The sequence below is a fragment of the Lynx rufus genome, unplaced genomic scaffold (genome assembly GCF_022079265.1).
Source record: "Lynx rufus isolate CCGP_SWC_20201006 ecotype Redwood Valley unplaced genomic scaffold, mLynRuf1.p SCAF_3, whole genome shotgun sequence".
NCBI classification, from domain to species: Eukaryota; Metazoa; Chordata; class Mammalia; order Carnivora; family Felidae; genus Lynx; species Lynx rufus.
In genome coordinates this window covers 18050835-18067121 of record NW_025814845.1, presented here as the reverse complement: position 1 = coordinate 18067121, position 16287 = coordinate 18050835, and the positions used below count along the sequence as shown (strand labels likewise).

The following is a 16287-nucleotide window of genomic DNA, read 5'->3' as shown; positions in this document are numbered from 1 at the left end:
TCAGAAACAAAACCCTGAGTTTAAAATAGCATCCACCCCCAAAGAAATTAGTGATGTTCATAAGGATAAACAGCATAATAATATTTTTTTTTTAATTTAAGGCAATGTTAAAAATATAAAAGCTCCTTGGAGACTTTTTCCTTCTAATAAATTCTGGTTTTTTTTTTTTCCCTCTTATACTCTTTGTTTATTTTAGAAGTTGATGCTTGTGAAAGAACCCTCAGAGATTTTAGGACAAAATAAGTTGGCTTAAAAAAAAAAATGTGAATGGAGGCTTTTTGCATCTGATTACAACCTTCAGGAAGCTTTTTAACTTTACAAATGATAGATTTAATCAATTGGTATGTCTGACTTTAGTTGTTTGGTGCTCTGGCCCTCTGTTACCACTTGGATGTGTTCTTTACTGCTTTTACAAAACAGAAAACAGTGAACACAGCAGACAAGTACGGTAAGGCCAACATTCGCTATTGACGTTCTCAGTCACTGTCAACTGATGAATTTCTCCTCAAGATGTTTCAGTTTATATACTCTCTATAAATCTCTCTCTCTCTCTCTCTCTCTCTCACACACACACACACACACACACACACACTCCAGTGATTTCTATGACATAACCTTTCTGGAATTCTATAAACACAGGATATGCAACACGGGTTAACCACTTGTCTAGGAAAGAAAGTAAGCAGACAGTTGCCCACAGAACACATCTTACATTTGAGGTTCTATGTATGCCAAGAAAGTGATCCAAGAAAGTGATCACTTTGAGTCCCTGCCTGAGTAACAACAGGACCTTGAGAACACTATTGCTATTTTAAATGGATGTTGCTTGTTAACAGAATGCAGAGTGCAGAATGAATTATGGCCTCTGTGGTAAGCTCTTTCTTCTATTGTTGACCTTGATCTTCAGGGAGGATGTAGGAAGTAGCCAAGTATAAAGGTAAAGCTTATGTTAGGACTATAGAAAAATATTCTACTTAGAAAGAAAATAGAATATAAGCATTAACGCCACTGGTTAAAATAAAATCAATTTGTTACTCATCAATGTGAAGAATAAGATATTACTAGTTCATACATAGCAGCTTCCTTGAAACTTATGAAATGGAGTGGAGAATAAATGAAGGGTAAGTAAATGCCTTCTTTGTTAAGCCACCTGACTGACATTGGACCTGGTTAATATTGTCCTAACACAAGGACATCACCCACAACTTGATGCTTAGCAGCTACTTTCAACAATGGACTTTAGGTCCAAGAATATTCTCAGTGACCTAGGGCTGGGGTAGGGGGAAAGAGCACCGTTAGAGGTTGTATAGGGTGTGTGGGGTAAGTATGACCAACAAACAGCCTTGTGTTCTGTAATTACAGTGAGAGATCGCTGTGCAAAATATTAGTAACTTTTCTATTCTACAGAAACAATGACTTCAGGAAGCTACATTGCTGCTGCCAATGACATACACTGCCCATCAAGGAGTCAAATTAGCCCCCCCGCCAAAGTGTCTAAACTCCACTTTAAGACAGATCCCAAGGAAGGCTCTTCAGTGAAGGCCGAGGGAGTATTGTTTCTCCATTGCGCCCTTATGAACTCATCTGGGCTCATCAGTTGAGGTGCTTTCTTAGCAGTTCTACATGGGGAAGAATCTGGGGGCACCTGGATGGCTCAGTCGGTTAAGCGTCCAACTTCGGCTCAGGTCATGATCTCGTGGTTCTTGAATTCGAGGCCCACGTTGGTCTCTCTGCTGTTAGAACAGAGCCTGCTTCAGATCCTCTGTCCCCTCCTCTCTCTCTGCCCCTTGCTTGTGCTCTCTCTCTCTCTCAAAACTAAATAAACAGTCAAAAAAATAAATGGGAAGAATCTGTTTCTTAATTATGGGCATAAGTACTGCAGGAGTGAATTGATTTACTGTGGTTGTACAATTATATAATTCCTCTCATTTCACCCTTGGGGCACCTCAACGGCATCACGATCTGAATGTGAACCCAGCAGAAGGGCTCAGACTGTGGAGGCAGTGACTCCCTTAGGAGGCTCCTTTTGTTCCTTCAAACATCCTTGGATTATATGATTATGGGATGAGCAGGAACCAAGTGGCTGAACATCCACAACCATCACCCCTCCTCCAATCTCCAAATCAGCCCTGTGATTGATTCTTTGATGTACCATGGCCAAAAGTGATGGGAGGGGCTGCTAGAAGACTGGCTTTTTTCAAAGAACCAGCCCTGAGAACTGGGTGTAGTCAGGGCAAGCACGCCTTGGGGATCCCTACACATTCTTTTACCTCTTTGCGGCTGTCAGCATTTCCCTCTCACACCCACCTCATCAATGGTTTCTGGTCCTGAAGCCATCACCTCACAGCCACTCACTGCTTTCCAAAAAAGACAAGGACTAGCCAGATGAAGCAACCCACACTGCGCGAGAGAGAGAAGCCCTCCTCTTCCCCATGTGAGGGTGCACGCGCACACACGCTCACACCCTTTCTTCCTGGATGGCAGCCATGCTTGTCATTTCACCCAACAAAGTCATTCTGCTGGAGGAGATGTAGGCATAATAGAAGAAGAGAACAATGGTCTTGTCATTTCCCTATTTAAATGTTTTCAACTATTTACAGCATTTCATCCCACAGCCCAAAGCTAGTCAGTCCAGAGGAAATGTCTAGAAGGGATCATTCCTAGGAAGAGCAAAACCTAGTGAACAGGGCGACACTCACCCAGATGCTCAATGGTTCTTCCTTGATACTTCTCTCTCCATCATCAACCCTATCCAGTCCATTGGCAAGTCTCATTATTCTCAAACTATACCCCACATCTAATCATTTTTACCCCCCCCCCCATGACATCCTAGTCCAGGGCACCACCGATTCTCTCTAGGTTCCTGAATTACCTTCCTACTTTCTTCTACTTTTACTCTCCCCCCCGCCCCCAGTCCATTCTCCATGGGATATCCTGGTATGATCTCTTAAAAATGTAAATCAAATCATGTGACTCAAATTTAAAACTTCTCATATACATGTCTATTATTTTTTGTGATTCTTCAAGCGTTTTGCTATCACACTCAGCATTGAAAATCCTTTAACAAAAAAGCTGTGTGCTGTTTTATAGGAAACAAACTGCAAGCTGAGGGCACCACCTTCCAGATGCAAGAGAAAAGGTGGGCGGTGATAGGTGTCAGAGGAAGGAAAGCTAGAGGGCCCTGGGGGCCTGCAGTTGAGGAAGGAAAAAGGCTACTGAGAGCTGACCTGGGCTGAGTAGTGGAAGGACCCCTCCAGGGTATGGCTCCTGCCAACCCCCCCATCCTCTTCTCTTACCCACTCTTCCCCCCTCACCCCCTCCCCTTGTCCTGTGCTCCGACTGCCAGGATGCGTATTTGCCACTCATTTTCTCTGCGTTGAAGAATGGTCTTCACCACCCTTTCTTCCTGATGAATATTTATTCAGTTGCCAGACAATTCCCCAGACTAATGTCCCCCACCATGAGCTGATTTCTTAATTTTTTCCCCTTGCTTTGAAGGTTGTAAAATTGCTAAACCTGTTCTTTTCCTCCAAATGACAACTTTGTCTTTCCGTAGTTTTCCAATGTCTGAAGTTTTCTGTGTGCCATGAAAATGACATTTATAATTCTATTTGATATTTAAAAAAAAAAAAAAAGGTGACACTGGACAATGTCCTCTTACTAGGAGGGGCAAATGACCTCACCTGCTACACACAACCCATGGACCGGAAGAGAATGTAAATACACAGTGGTTCTGACAGGTAGCTGTCCTACCTTGCGTGCCTCCTTCTCTGGACTCTGGATTATTGCACAAAGAGTCACCCTCTTTTGTCTCTGCTCTTTCCACGCACACTGATTTTTGTCTCTCTGTAACACTTCTCACGCACGTATTATAGTAACAGAGATCATTAACAGAAAGCAGAGCTCGTAAGTGAATAAATACTTACTGGCTCAGGGCACATAAACTGTGTTCACAAAGAATGTTTTTAATTTTTTTTAAATGCAGGATTATTTACTTTGTTATCTGTCTACTTCCTTAAAGGAAGACTGACTGGTTTAAAACAGAAGTTAAGGGCTATTCTGGAAGAAGGATCCCCATTAATAAACAGAAGCATTTAGACGTAGTATAATATCTAAATAAAAGCACAATAAGGCATCTACTTTTCGGGGAACATTGAGGGTGTATTTTTTTTTTTTTTTTTTTTTTAGCTAACTGGACAAATCTTGAAAGAACTGGAGTATTTAAAGAAAGCACATTATTACTGGAGCTAAACTTGAGTACTTTTATGGCAAGATTGGACAGCTGCTTGCACCTGCCCTAACTTTTTTTTCAGGCTAAAGTTATCTATTCCAGGATCCTATGTCATGCAGTATAAAGCTTTGGTTTCAATCAGTCGCTAACCCAGGACCTTGGATATATTTGAAATTCCTTTGGGGGGGAAAAAAAATTGGCCAAGGCTTTTGACCGCACTGTTTCTCACACCCAGGCCAGAGTGGGCTGGCTCTCCATGGCGACAAGAATGCATATTGGAATCTCACCCTTAAAGCCACAGAATCAGAGCATTCTGGTCCAAAAAGGGTCTTTAGAGTTCATATGGTTCTCCCTTGCTCGTTTTACATTTTTCTATAATGCTATGCTAGAATTCCTTGCTTCCACATAGCAAATATACCAAACTCTTAATTTAACTGACAGTATAGGACATTTGTGTTATTGGTGGCTGATAGAGGAGGTCAAGACAAAGAAATAAGATTCAGCAGTTTTTTCAAGGACGCTCACTTTCAATCCGTGATACTTAAGAGAGATAGTCCAGCAGACAGATTCATCCTCTGTTCCTGAATATTCTCCAACTTCCATCCCTTAATTTGGTAAAGAGATGAGAGGAGGTTTGCCTGGCCTGCATTTTCCTCAGTCTCTGCCTCAAATATATTCATAAAAGTTAAAGGGGAGGTATGACCGGGGCACCTGAGGGGGCTCAGTCGGTTGAGCACCCGACTTCGGCTCAAGGTCACGATCTCATGCTTGGTGACTTCCAGCCAAACACGGGGCTCGCTGCTGTCAGCCTGTCAGCAAAGAGCCGGCTTGGGATCCTCTGTCCCCCTCTCTCTGCCCCGCCCCCCACTTGCACTCTCCCCCAAATAAATAAATAAAGGTGAGGTATGACCTCTGTTTATATACAGGGTTAGTATGAGAATATCTTTTGCACAAACAAGACTGAAGACACTGACCACAATGTCAAATGGCATTATCTTTACACAGATCCATGTGATACATTCCTTCTCGAATTTAGCTGCAGGCGATGATAACGTGTATGCTGGCTCTCGCCAGAGAGTAAAACCTCTGCAGCAGATTATGTTTCTCTTTTCACCTTTGCTGCCAGAAAAATATGAACCAAACCTATTGCCAAGGGTAATCTGATAAGCTCTGGTGCCTACAACTATTCACTCCTCTGCTTTCTTCAATATTTTGTTTGTAAACGGCCTCGCGTCATTGGAGAAGCATGTCCGTTGACAATACAAATTTAAATGGAAGAAAATGAGTGAAAACAATTGGCAGGTAATAAGGAACGGTGCAACTTGCCAATGACACTTGTCTGTGCAAAGACCTTCCTGCCCACGTTCCCGTTTTTTAGGGGAGTGAAGACGTCTCGTGTTTTGTATCAGAAAACCTGAGCTTAATTCCCAGCTGTACAACTTCCTCACCGAATAACCTTACAAAAGTTACCTAAGCCTCTATTTCCTCATTTCTAAATGGGGATATTAAAGCTGTTGATACACTGGCTTGTTGTGACAACCAAATGACAAAACAAGGAGAGATGCTTTCTCAATAGTGAGTCACTCCAGAAATGCTCGTTGTTATAACTTCCGTACTCTGCTTTACAGTGCTGACCCTCCCGACCCAATCCATGTTTGCAGGAGTTTGAGAATAAGTTCACAAATTCACAAATAAATTTAGAAATTCTTTGACACTCCCCTTTTTAGGGGGTGGAGCCTCCTTTCTCTCCCCTGGGGGGGGGTTGTATTTAGTAACTTGTTTCTAGCAAAGAGAATGGGCAGAAGGAAACAGTATATAGTCGACTTGTGAGACGGGGTCATTAAAAGCACTGTGGCTTCCTCTTTGCTCTCACTCTTAGATCCCTCATTACGGCCCAAGGCAACTGCCGTGTCATGACACTCAAGCAGCCTTACAGGGAGCTCCATGTGGCGAGCAAAACTGAAGTCTCTTGCCAAGTGAGCGGTTATCGTGGAAGCAGAACTTTTGGCCCCGGTCAAGTTTCCAGAAGACTGCACCAACCCCCCACCCCCACCCCGCCTGGCCAACTTCTTGCCTACAGACTCCTAAAAGACCCCAAACTAGAACCACCTGGCTAAGGCACCCCGGAATTCCTGACCTTCAGAAACTCTGTAAAAGAAGACATATGTATTCTCGCTTAACACCCTTAAACTTGGCCTACATTTGGGCGTGGGGTGTGGTAATGTATCACGCAGCAAAACTAACAGATAAAACGTCTGTAGATACTTACCCATCCTCTTGGAGGACGCGACTGAGGACCAGTAACAGACCTTACTTTTCTCGGATGTTATTAAAGGTAAGTCAAGTGCGACAATATGTTAGACTGGTTGCACTGGAAATCACCCCAGTATCATGTGGTGCAATACCTTCATTTTACAAAGGGGAAAATTGAGGAGCAGAACAGGGAGAGAAGCTCAAGGACATTTAATTGAATGGCAAACTTAGGGCTAGACCCTTTCCTGGTCTTCTTCCATTTGGTATCATCTTTCTTTTCTTTCTTTAATGATCTAAAAGCTCCTTTATTTTTAAGCACAGATTCAAGAATAATGGAATGGTTCAAAATCGATACTCACTTCCTTTCTACCATACCATGCCCCTTTTCCCCTTTGCTTTTTCACCTGAAAAATGCCAACCAGTATTTAGTTTATGACATCATTTTATGATGGAAAGGGTGCCCCTCAGATAAGGAAATTGCCCCAAATAAATAAATATTGATGTGAGCACCTGCTGTTTGTAAGATACTGTACAGGATCAAAGAAGATTAACAAAATCCAAATTCAGGTCCTTAAGTTTCTCACAGTCTGGTGGGGACAGAAGGTTCCAAGCACAGTCAGAACGATGAATTCTGGGATATTGCAGGACAGAAAGATCACATGTGAGATAGAAAATATATTAGGCCAAGAACCCACAGTACAAGTTCAGTAATCCTCCCCAAGTAAGGTCTAAAGTCAGTCTTCAAAATTAATTTGGTAGCATGAAAAAAATATTAAAGATTTTTTAGACTAAACTCTTCAATGCATCTTAGTGGGCAATTTTATCCATGTAATCAATGAGCTGCTCTAAAACATCAAGTGCTGTGCTAGGCTCTGGGCATACACACAATTTATATTCAGACAGGGATGGTTCAAGAATTACTATGTAAGGGACGCCTGGGTGGCTCATTCGGTTAAGCGTCCGACTTCCGCTCAGGTCATGATCTCGAGGTTCGTGAGTTCAAGCCCCGCGTCAGGCTCTGTGCTGACAGAGCCTGGAGCCTGTTTCCGATTCTGTGTCTCCCTCTCTCTCTCTGACCCTCCCCCGTTCATGCTCTGTCTCTCTCTGTCTCAAAAATAAATAAACGCTTAAAAAAAAAAAAAAGAATTACTATGTAAAACAGAATTAAGGAGGCAGCAATCTGTTTGGAAAATGGTGCTGGGGACTCGTCTGGAGTCTGCATTTGGTAACATGCCATCTTTACACAGGGGTTTCAGATGGGATTTGAACTTGATGGCCATCATGACCTTGGAGCCCCTACTATACATATACTCTTGATGACCATCTTGTCTTTGGCACCCTCTCCTTTCTCTCACATTCTCTTTTCAGACCGCGGGAAGCACCAGGTTGTAATCTTTATTTGCTAAAATTTCAAGGCAGAGAAATCTCGCAGAAGACTCTGTGAAATGACGGTGGGGGAGTTGCCAGTGTTAATGTAGATAGAGCTGTTCCCATACTGGGGGTGGGTGACACGGAGTGCGGTTGGGATGATAAACGTTTGTGGTTGTTTTAAGTTGCTAAGCTCTTTTATGGGGCACTAGGTAACTGAAAGCAGGAGGCAGGTTATTCCAGATCCCCAGCCCCTGGCTACCAGTGTTGGTAGTAGTAGAGGCATGGGGACTTAGAATAGTTTTCTGGGGATGGGGCTGCTGTGCAGAAATGCCTTTCCAGAATCTGAGCATTTGACCTGTTCTGGGGATGGAGGTCATAAAACAGGCTTTCTCATCCCAAACAAAAGAGGAAAAAATAGAGTTGATCTCGACCAGAAAACATGCTTTGGGGCACTCTCAACTTGGTAATGTCACTTTCTGACCGAATAACTAACTATTAGTCAGTTGCAAAACCAAAATTTATTTCCACTAAGTAGGAAGTTGTGGGTGGAAGAAGCTTAACTACAGTAAGGGATAAATAAGTGAAGGGCAACCTTTCAAAATCCAGCAACACAACTGTTAAGGAAATACATTCGAGCTTGCTCTGATGAATGATGTGAGGTCAATAATCTTATCATTTATAGTCTTCTTTGGTCTTCACCCCTCATCTCTCACTTTTGGATTTTGCAGGTAGCATAACATGTAATCATAAAGTAAGTACTATTAAAAAGAACTTCCCAGTTTGAGAGGTGCTTTCAATAATCATAACCTGAATTCATCCCGTAATTTGGATATATTGATTAATTTAGATATTGAAAGAAAATGGAGACTGGTGGGTGAGATCAATGCCCAATATCATTTACCTTTCATTAAGTTTTCTGGATGCCTTACCAAACCACAAAAATCACCATATTAAAAAGTTTATTTAAATGCATTCAGTAGGACAGAAGAGAAAATCAGTAGCTTCTGATCCCTTTTGCTTTAGAAAACCTTATAACATATCTTCAACTTAAGAATAGGATTCCAGGCTTAAAAATGAAAGGAGCAATATTTTCTTGATCCCAACCAAATATTTCCTTGAATTAAATATTAAAGTATTGTGAAATATATCAAGTTCGTTTGATGTCATAATTTAAACTTCTTAGATGCTTATTTGAATATGAAATGTATCGCTCCACTCTCTCTTGTGCCAGTTTATTTTGTTTTTGTTTTTTTTTTCAGATGATTTTGTTCCACGTTCTCATATGTGATACTAAACTGGAAATTAAATTAGGGCACAATCTCGTAGTAGGTGGGGATTTTAACATGGTGTTGGAAGCTTATCCCAGAAGAAAGAAATGCATCCAACATGGCTATGTTCCTCTTCAAGGGTTTATTTCTCTCAGGCACCTGATGGTACTGTCCATAGCAAAATTCCTTTTTAGATGATTCATAGGCAAGATTTATATTAGCAAAACGAAAAGGAGGATTAAGGATGGAGGCAATTATTTACATTTTGTAGAATCCCTTGAAAATTTAAGGAGACTGTGACCCTTTCCCCTAGACAAACATATACACATAAAGTTTGCATGAAAATTTGTCGAGGGAGGTCCTCTCTGATGTAGAGAATTTGGAAAGGATGAAGCATTTTGTTTGAAAGAGTTCTATAACTCAAATAGAAAGGGGGGATTAAATGAGAACAAAAGGGTTTTTAAAAATAACTTTATAAGATCAAGACTAAGAACTGTTAAATTGGCGTAACTCTTTTGCACAGACATGAAGGAATCAGAATTGTGGTGTCTGTGATTATTTACACGTAGCCAGTGGAAGATGGGGCGGTACCGTATTGGATAACGCTTTCTGATTTCCCTGTTCTGAAGATAAATATACATCTTGCTTCAGTTATTTTTTCACTGGCTGCTAAAAGCAACCCACAGAATATAAATCTTTTTCAAACACTAAATATTTTATAATTATAATAATAAACAAGTCAGAGAGAATTTTAAGATGATGTAGTAAAGTGGTTTCCAACATTTTTTCTTTAAGCAATGGGACTCTCAATAGAATCCTAAAATATAACAGATTAAAATGGCATTTTTAGCATAAATTGTTTTTATATGTTAAGATGAAAACAACTCCTTATTATAATGTCATTCTAAGAGGCTGTTTTTGCTCAACACAAACATTTAGAAATAGGACCTAATAGAAAAGAGTTATACACCCATCTTCCATTGTATTTCTGTATTTGTTTTGGTTACTCAATAAATATTAAGAAGATTCTGATGTGGATATAAATGTAGCTGCAAACTAACAATTTTTAAGTAGTCACCTTTCAATCTCAGGGTATTCTTCAAGTAGATAAACATGGGAGGAAATGCTTTATTCAAAGTTTACGTAAGAACTTGAGAGCACATGAAAAATCTCCTATTTACGAAAATTTAGTATATGACTCATCTGACTGTCCATTGGCTTTTTAAAAATTTTTATTGTGATAAAATTTATTTAACATAAAACTTACCATTTTAATCATTAGGTGTACAACCCAGTGGCATTAAGTACATTCACAAGGTTGTACAACCATTACCACTATTTCTAGAACTTTCTCATTATAGCAAACCATTTGCTTTTTTTTTTTTTTTTTTTTGGGTTTATTTATTCTTCAGAGAGAGAGAGACAGACAGAGCACAAGCAGGGGAGGGGCAGAGAGAGAGGGAGACACAGAATCCCAAGCAGGCTCCAGGCTCTGAGCTGTCTGTGCAAAACCTGACGGGGGGGGGGGGGGGTGCTGGAACCCATGAACCATGAGATCGTGACCTGAGCCGAAGTCGGACGCTTAAGCGACTGAGCCACCCAGGCGCCCCTCTCTGGTTCGCTTTTCAAATTAATTTATGCCACTGCCCTCCTTTAGGAAGATTCACATTAGAAAGCATTATCAGGTGAATATCAGCTGGCTAATCCACATCATTAATAAGAAATAGCTGCTTGCAGAGTATTGGAACCTCATCCCTCCCCTGCCCACCCAGCTGTGTATGACAGTTCATCCAGAGCAGGGCTCTGGAAGACTCCACCCTGACTGTGCATTCTACCTGGAGCCAATGAAGCAGTGTGCCAGGCCTCTGGCACATGCTTTGTCCCGCATTAATCAAACCATTTGCTTTCAATTGCCAATTTTAAAACAGTAAAAAAACAAAATTTGAATCAAATGTTTGTAAAGCTCCTAACGCCCCTTTCTAGAACAGCTTAAAAAGCGTGGGGCACCCAGTGATCTGAGGCACAGAGAATGAAGGGACAAAGACAAGTTTCACCGTCCACGGGTAGGCCGGGGAGGGAAGGGGGTTCTCTCCTGGCCACCAAACAGTGCTGCTTTTTCTATCGCGCCATCCGGAGTAGCAACGTCTCTTTATGATTCTAGTCCTGAAAAGGCAATTTCAGTGCCACTCACCAAAATCCTTCCTCCTCTCTATACTGAAAATAAGTTCAAATGTGGCGTGCGAAAACCTGCTATCTCCCTGGGAGGTTTTACCGAAATTCATAGCTGCTTGTCTAGTCTGGTCTTAGAATCATCCTAAATTGAAAGCAAGTCTAAGCGACTACAGGAATTGGTATAAACATCTTCTTCTGTAAGTGGCCCCTCTATGTTTATAGCTAGGCTCAGATCACCACCCTACCTTCTGTGCAGTCAGGTTTAATTTAGTGATATTCATTAAGAACTTCCAGGAATGACAGACATTTACCACAAACAGTTAAAATTTATTGAGTACCTACTATGTGCCAGGCAATTTTACACCTATTGATAAATTCATGTCAGCATTCCAGATTGCCTACATATTTATTTGATCTTTAAAATTGTCCTCTGAATTGGTTTTGATGTCTTTCTGGTTCCCTAATGGATTAATGAATTGAATAAAGCCTTTAGCGTATGTTCATTTTATATTTGTATGAGAGTCATGATTTTACCTTTTTGAAAATTCTATTTTAGTAACTTATCTTTAGAAGACAACTTGAAGAAGCATAGGAAGCATGTGTGATAAAGTGAACAGAAAACAAAGGCAGACAATAGAAGGTAAAGGGGTAGTCGGTGAAGAGCTCCCGACTAGAATGTCGAAGCCTTGGCATTCTCAACAGACACACGAAAAGATGCTCCACATCACTGGTCATCAGGGAAATGCAAGTCAAAAACCACAATGAGATATCACCTCACACCTGTCAGAATGGCACAAATTAAGAACGCAAGAAAAACAAGTCTTGGTGAGGATGTGGAGAGAAACAACGCTTGTGCACTGTTGGCGGGAAAGAAAACTGGTGTAGCCACTGTGGAAGACAGCGTTGGGGTTCCTCAAAAAATTGGAAATAGAACTACCATCTGACCCAGTGATTGTACCACTGGGTATTTACCCAAAGAATACAGAAATGCTAATTAGAAGGGATATATGCACCCCTAGGTTTATTGCAGGATTATTTACAATGGCCAAGATATGGAAGCAGCCCAAGTATCTGTCAATAGATGAGTAGATAAAGAATGTGTGGTATATATTTAACTCATTACTCTACTAGGGAACCAGAAAGACGTCAAAACCAAATCAGAGGACAATTTGAAGATCAAAAAAATATGTAGGCAATCTGGAATGCTGACATGAATTTATCAAGAGATGTAAAATTATCTGGCACACAGTAGGTACTCAATATATGACATTATATATATCATATATATATATATATATATATACACACATATATGGGAATATTACTCAGCCATCAAAAAGAATGAAATCTTGCCATTTGCAACAACATGGACAGATCTAGAGAGTGTCATGCTACGTGAAATAAGAAAGAGAAAGACAAAAACTCTATTATTTCACTCCTATGCGGAATTTAAGAAACGAAACAAATGAGCAGGGGAGGAACAAAAAGAGGAGACAAACCAAAGGACAAACTCTTAACTTTGTTAAGAGAACAAACAGGTGGTTACCAGAGGGGAGGTGGGTGAGGGGCTGGTGGAATAGGCGACAGGGACAAGGAGTAAGTACACTTATCTTATCTTGATGAACCCGATAATGAGTAATATATGGCATTGTCGAATCACTATATTGTATAGTGAAACTAACACAGCACTGTGTTAACTGCACTGGAATTAAAAAAAAAAATGCAGGCCAAACGAAATTCCTTGGGATTCTCAATCACAATACTGTACCCAGTGCATAGCACGTAGTAGGCGCTCAATAAATATTCAGCAAAGGAACTAGCTTGAAAAACAAGATATACACAAATACTAGGAAAAAGAACACGAAGCTATCACGCGCAAAAAAAACCTCGTAAATATGACATGGATGTTGAATCCAATTTTTAAAAGCATGACGGAAACCTATGGGGAAAAGTAATACATTTAAAAACACTAATTGTGCCAGCAAAATTCTTCCTCTGTGCTTTTGGGGCTGGAGAAGGTCGGGAGGGCATTTCTCTCAGGGAAAAATGTGAGCTCACATGTACAAACAAAGCCTCTCCCTTCTGCTAACATTTGCCATGTTTTCTTCTATCGCTGCTACCCTAGACAGTTTAAATCCTGCAAAAGAGATAAATGGGCCCCCTCCGGCCCTGGAAGCCTATGTGTCCTTCATACCATGCTCCCCACTAAACCAGATTTTCCATGGCGCTGCCCTGGCTCTCTTGGGCACCTACCGCTCAGCCAGGCTGGCCCTTACCTACACAAGGGCCCTCTCAAGGGCCTTAAGGACCACACATTGGAGACCCCAGACCCCACAGTCCTCAGGCTTGCAGTCTAGTCCTGGACCCAAGAAAAGGCAAGACTGGACTGATGGTTCAGGGAGCGGAACAGAGATCATCCTATATCGTAAGCTAAAGAATTCCATAAATACTGGCTTTTTCATGAATGCTGACGTTACAGAGAGGGATCAGAGCCTCATTTTCACAAGTTTGGCTTTTTTTACTCATAGAAAACTATGCGGCCCAATGATTCTGGGACAGCAAAGACAGACTACTCTCTAGCCAAAAGGAAAAAAAAAATTGAAACTAATTTCACAGGTTTAAGAAGGAAGATATGATTTGACTCTGCCCTTGCCGTAAGGGAAAGAGAGAGGCTTCCTTTGTTAAATAGCCTTTCTCCAAAGATACAGGGACGCTAAACCTAACACTTTGCTTGTTTATTTGAAGTTTTTCTTGGTACAGTATACGCTCAATGAAACTTCAAACAAGCAAAGCCACTACTTTCGGCCTGAAGTCTTGGTGACGCAAAGACTTGCTTTCTCTCCCATTTAAGTGACTCTTAAGTGTTTCACATACAGCATTTAAGCAGCAAACCCACGAAAACAGTGAGGTCGTCAACAGACAGCATTCCGGTGTATTAACAAGGCCCGCACAAGCCTGGAGCCCAAGGTGACTTGAGATTTTCCATAGATTGCATTTTAATAGACTTCTCTCACTGTGTCATTTCAGGGATGCGACTCCCCCAGAATATTCCGCACGCATCCTCAGCTGCGGCCAGCCCCGGCCAAGCAAGAACCCTCAGCCCCCAGCCCTCATCTAGGGTGCCGGAACTGCTAATGCTCTGTTTAGCCACCTGAAAGAAAGCGTTTTAAATCCGAAGCTTCTCAAAGATTTTTTACCTTTGCGATAGCTTCAGAGTCAGCCTGTCACTCTTAATATCTCTATGGAGCGATAAAAACGGTGCGGTTTAGGGAAGGGGTGACAATTATGATATGTCAGGACACCGCCTGCCTGAGTGGTTTTTCTCCAGACCGTTGACCTAACAAGTTGCTTAACCATAGAGTGACTCACGCAGCCTTCCTGGGTTTAATTTCTTCTTCTAGAGTTATGAACGCTTGTTCTCTTGCTACCGCACCTGGCTGCCTGGAGAAGTAAGGGAATGCGGATGCTAGGTCCCACTTTTTCATTTTCTTTATGGGGAACAGGTGCCCCCAGAGATTCAGAGCCTTGCCTGAACTTACACAGCCAGTGAGTGGCCCAGCTGGGATCTGAATCCGGGTCTTAGGCGTTTTAACTGAATCTGCTTAGGATGCCGACTTCCCAAGCTTTGTCCCAGACAGAAGTCAGGGAACCAACAGCAGCAGAGCGGAAGGAACGCACCTAGAGAGTCAGACGGTCCACGAGGCTATCTGCCACTTTCTCTCGGCACGGCCTTGGGTAAGCATATGACCTTGCCTATGACCTCGCTATGCTCCATTTCTTCATTTATGAGACATCAACAATGACATCTAACTCACTAGTCTATCGTAAGCATGAAGTGACCAACACCTCATCACTTAAATGTTGTCTTTCTCCACGCCTTCTATTTTATTTTATTTAATCTTTTTAGAAAGAGATCAAGTGGAGAAGAGGGACAGAGAGGGAGAGAGAGAGAGAGAGAGAGAGAGAGAGAGAGAGAGAGAGAGAGAATCTTAAGCAGGTTCCATGCTCAGTGTGGAGCCTGATTCAGGGCTCAATCCCACCACCCTGGGATCATGACCTGAGCTGAAATCAAGAGTCGGAAGGATGCTCAACCGACTGAGGCACGCAGGTGGCCTCTCCATGCCTTCTCTTCTCTTCCTTCCAGCCCTGGTACTTTAGAAAGAGTCTCTTTGATCAAAAACTATCCCTTCCCATATCTTCTTTTTGGTTTCGTAAATTTCTCAAATTCACCCGTCATTCAGCAAATACTCGTTGAGCACCTACTCTACACCGGGCCTTGTTCTAGAGGCCAGGGTGTCGTGGTGAGCACAATAGCCCATGTTCCTGAGCCCTGCGGTTTCTGTTCTAAGAGGCCAAGTGTGTGGCAGGTGGCAGAACATAAGAAATGGAGAAGCATGTTGTGATGCATGTACCAGCGTGTTAGACGTCCCAAGCATCATGGAAGAAAAGAAAGCAGAGAAAACGGTAGCATAGGATCCATCAGGGTGGACACTATGTCTGTGGTCTGGGGTCTGTATCTTCTTCTCTCTGAGAAAGTAACATCCGAGCAAAGACCCATAGGTGGCAAGGAGTGAACCAATAACACACTCTCTTTCCCCAAACTAGAGGTGATACACACAGCGCCAGGAGAAGCAAGCACGGACCCAAACAGGTTCCCAGGAAGGTGTCCGTGGAGATGCCTTAGTCTCGCTTGCGTGCAATTTTCAAGAAGAGAGAAGGGCCAAAGCACGAAGTTCTGAGACAGTGGCTGCAGGGGGCACGGGGGAAGGCTGTGGTCACCACGGATGACAACTTCCCCTCTTTGACGAGGGGACAGAGGCAGTTGTGTGAACAGCTCATTGGCCCAGTTCCCCTAGGCTTTTCTGAAGGTGGCTGTGCGGCTTGGGGCAAAAAAATGGTTAAAAGGCTGGTTCTTCCCGGGGCTTGTAATATATGCCCTCCTTCTCTGAGATTCCAGAACAGCCTTGGAAATCTACACCCTTCTCCGCCGCC

At 42.2% G+C, this 16287-nt stretch overlaps 1 long non-coding RNA gene across 1 annotated transcript in view; it reads left to right on the top strand.

Annotated features, from left to right (window-relative positions):
• Positions 1-6052: 6052 nt before the first annotated feature.
• The window catches only part of LOC124520718 (uncharacterized), a 29797-nt gene continuing 19562 nt past the window's right edge, over positions 6053-16287 (top strand). Inside the window, exon 1 of the long non-coding RNA XR_006964384.1 lies at positions 6053-6566. This is a non-coding gene — a long non-coding RNA (uncharacterized LOC124520718). The remainder of the gene's footprint in view (positions 6567-16287) is intronic.